Source organism: Dreissena polymorpha, chromosome 9 (assembly GCF_020536995.1).
Source record: "Dreissena polymorpha isolate Duluth1 chromosome 9, UMN_Dpol_1.0, whole genome shotgun sequence".
Taxonomy (NCBI): domain Eukaryota; kingdom Metazoa; phylum Mollusca; class Bivalvia; order Myida; family Dreissenidae; genus Dreissena; species Dreissena polymorpha.
This window is the reverse complement of record NC_068363.1, coordinates 30,954,150-30,958,092: the sequence shown is the minus strand read 5'-3', so window position 1 is coordinate 30,958,092 and position 3,943 is coordinate 30,954,150. Positions and strand designations below refer to the sequence as shown.

Here is a 3,943-nt window from a genome sequence, read left to right as displayed (position 1 = left end):
TATTCCACCAAATACAACACAGTGTATTTGTATTGTATGCTTACAAATAAGTATTTCTGTATTTTTGCCATTCCTGACGATAGCATTCCCCGTTTGGCGCCTCCAAATGTTATTACAAGTATGTTCAAGTGAAGGTTATCCCTATATAAACATACTACAAAGAGTAGTCGCCCTAAGTAAAATTGGCGCTCCGAATAGGGAAACAAAACATTTTCAAAAATAATACGGTAAAACAATTATAATAATCGATTATGTTCACTGTTATTTTTCATTGTTTAAAACAGTGAAATATATGTTCCATTTCACTGACATTTCTCTATATACCATCAGAAAGCATGAAATAATAATTGTATTTATTCATGTCGCGTGTCTATATATTGCGCCTCTGATTAAATCAACATGAACTAAATCATGCATATTGCATTCGCTCGTTCAAATATATCTGGGTTAACATCAACTGATCAAACAACAGCTGAAATAACGCTCAGTTTACTCACTTTGAGCTCTCAATGTACAATACAAGCCTGCTGATCGGATGAACCAAATGAACACATTAATAACAGTGGAGGATTAAAAAAAACAGTTGATAAAGCATGTCTAAGGACGTAGTTTTAAGAATGCTTGGCCCGCCAATGGTGTATTTCACGTAGTGTATTGGTCTACCATATTAAACTCTTTTTGTACTGATTGTTTATAACGGCTGACTGGACAATACATGATTTTAGTTTTCTGTGCAGATGTGCATTATTCAAGATGTTACGTATTACCACACTTTTTTTAATAATGATGAGCACACATAATACTACCTATGATTACAATAAAGATATAAAACTACTTAGAAACTTGAGTGGGATGTGTATGTTCGTACAGGAAAACATACTGTTAAATTACTTTAAGCAATGAAGGCAAGGAATGAAATCCTCCCCGCGAACCTTCCCGCGAGCCGGATTGAAACAAGCGACCTGAATATGAAATGTCAAAGACATCGATTAAATACATAATTCGACAATTGGAATTGCGTAATGCAGCGCATACAAAAAACTTAACGTAACAGGTTTATCCAGGCAATGCTCAGATACATTAAAGTATTCTAATCAGGAGATAATTTCTACAATGATAAATAACAATGGGAGAGGAGACACGCGTCGATGAAGTATTTGCATGCAAGTTTGCTGTTAAATCCATAGCATAACAAAGCCAGGCGTCCCAATCTTATATTCCAATGAGAGAATTGGTCTATCATAAACCAGTTTTATGTAATCTGCTATGTCTTTTCTCGGCTGAGCGAGAAATACCTAACTTCAAAGTTCAATGCAGTTATATATTATTCGTTGTCATAAGGATACTACGTATCTGCGAATATAACTGGATGATAAGATATTAACATACTAATGCGCAATGATTACATAAATAAAAGTATGTTTAAACTTTTCATTAAGTGTGATTAAATAATTAGATATTGCTGTGAGAATGTGTTTGGTTACAGGAAAGTATACATTTAAAGTTTGTCTTTACGCAATAGGGAACAAGGATTTAAAAATTCGTCCCGCGAGCAGGAATTGAACCAGCGACCTAAGGATTACAGTTTCTGAAACCACTACAGTCCTCCGCTCTACCAACTGAGCTATCACGGGATACGTTAAAATAAGTAGACGTGATCAATAACGTACGATGATATTGTCCCGAACAAAACATTGCCATGCGCTTTACGGAATATGACAAGCGGATGAAAGCGATTCATCATTTCTGACTTTGTGTTTGACATATTAAATGGTTTACTCATTTTTTCTTATGACATCAAATCGCAAGTTTAGCCTCACCTAGTTTTGTTCGTTTTGTATTAAATTATGAAAAAACAAGTACATAATTGTATTTATTATTTATTATTATTTTCAAAAAAACTAAGAAACTATCAAGTCGCACCATAAATTCTCATTCTTCAATTTAAGCAAAGTAATGCAAACAGTTATTGTTTTACTTGATTGCATTTAAATAAGTGTCAATGCTCATGCCAACGACAGCGGTTTTACGTTCGCGCTTGAGTTTTCGTATGTGCTAACTTGAGCGTGCGTTTTTATGTACTTGAGCGTTTTCTTGTGTAGATGTTGGTGTGCCTTGAGTATTTCAATAAACGCGACGTGCGATGATTCATATCTCTTACGCTTAATAATTTTCAATGAAATATATAAAAAGCTATCTCCATATACTAGGGTGGGTAATCAGGTGACACACAGGATGGCGACGTTCATGCTAAGGCAGGTATGTTTCACTGATTAACACCCTTTATTACGGTTATACCTTTTAAAATATCGTTCACGTTCTAGCCACATCGGCATTAAAGTGATAAGCGTTTATGTCGTATTAATATTCACTCTATTTCTCAACTTTACTCAATGCAACATTACCTAGCGGGTCCCAAAATTTCAGCTCCCGCTAGGAAAATTCGCATCGAGTAAAGTAGAGATATAGAGCGAATGTTACGCTAATCACTTTCTTTCTGATATGGCTGGAAAGTCAGCGTCATTTAAACCATTATTCCGAGTAATAAAGGGTATAGAACGGAGAACAATACCTGTATCGGCATTGGCGTCGCCATATTGTTTGTTACTTGATTACCCCCTTTGTATGCCGTTCGAAGTCTCTTGATTAAACAAATGATATGCCGTCCGAAATTGAACTATTGAATTACAATACCTATGTGAATGAAACACACAAGAAGGGTAACTTTTGCATGCAAAATTGATAAGTATGCATGTTGAGTTCACTGCATTTTGCAATAAGCATACGCGTTCTTAAATAAATTCCACTAGGGATTTTCATGGATGCAATTAATGTTATCATGATATTCACACTTTATTTCATAAACATTTATATACTAACATATACAAAATATCCGTTGTGTAGAATATAAAGATTAACATCATGCGAGGCTTAGAAAGAGGTCCTTTTCGAACTCTAACATGTTTCTTATTAAACATTATTTGCATAGTCTTCATATAATACTCTCCTTATAATCACTGTATACGATTGTTGTTATTCAATTATTCTTTCGGCATGATGTATAAAAACGACGTCAACATGTGTCAAATACAAATCTTGATTTCTCAAATGTTAAATACATTTATTATGAAGACACAGAGAATACATAGTATTGAATAAAACATACAGAACCCTTGAATGTGTGTAAGAAAAAAATTATTTAATTACAAAGTATAAATAATTTTAAACGTGAACAAGTTGGCACAAACGAGAGTCGAACAAGGGTTGTTCGGCCTTCCAACACCGTTTATGTTTTAGTTTATAAAAACAAAATACGCGTTTACTCAAAACCTTTTAGAAACAAACTTTATAGATAAGTTCCTTTAAAAACGCAAAACATGTGTTATCAATGTCGAGCTATGATCAAACATGGCAAAGCTGGTAAGTTCGAATCTAGATTGTTTTTCGAAGATGGCGGATAATTATTGACAAAATTGATGGTAAATAGCAGCGCGATTTCCAAACTTGTTAAATTGAATCGATGCGTCTTAGAATATCCTCAATTCTATATAAAGTAAATGGCGTGTATTTCTCCAAAGACTGTTTCGGTTGAAATACATGCATTTTATTTAGTTTATTTCCAATAGTGCTTTATGCAAGTGGAACATATTATATCAACGCCTGAAAAGCATTTACTGACTCGATCTCCGCAAATATATCGCGTGTACAGAAACTTTTCTACTTGTAAATATAGTTTACCTGCATTGGTATTAAACCAGCATATAATTCAAAATAATCAGGTCAATGTTTGAGCGCTTTTGGTCGGTAAGATGCACATTTAACTTATCAGTATACATTATGTAACTAGTTAGGGAATGAGACTACAATATAAGGACCTCAGGTTTATAACTCATCTGTCTGGTATGCCGAACATACAAATTACACTTTTGTGCATGGTGTGACC

At 34.1% G+C, this 3,943-nt stretch overlaps 1 non-coding gene across 1 annotated transcript; it reads right to left on the bottom strand.

Annotated features, from left to right (window-relative positions):
* Positions 1–1,544: 1,544 nt before the first annotated feature.
* On the bottom strand, positions 1,545–1,634 carry Trnay-gua (transfer RNA tyrosine (anticodon GUA)). Its single transcript is given in 2 exon segments — positions 1,545–1,580; positions 1,598–1,634. It is a non-coding gene; the product is annotated as a tRNA-Tyr (tRNA).
* Positions 1,635–3,943: the final 2,309 nt, after the last annotated feature.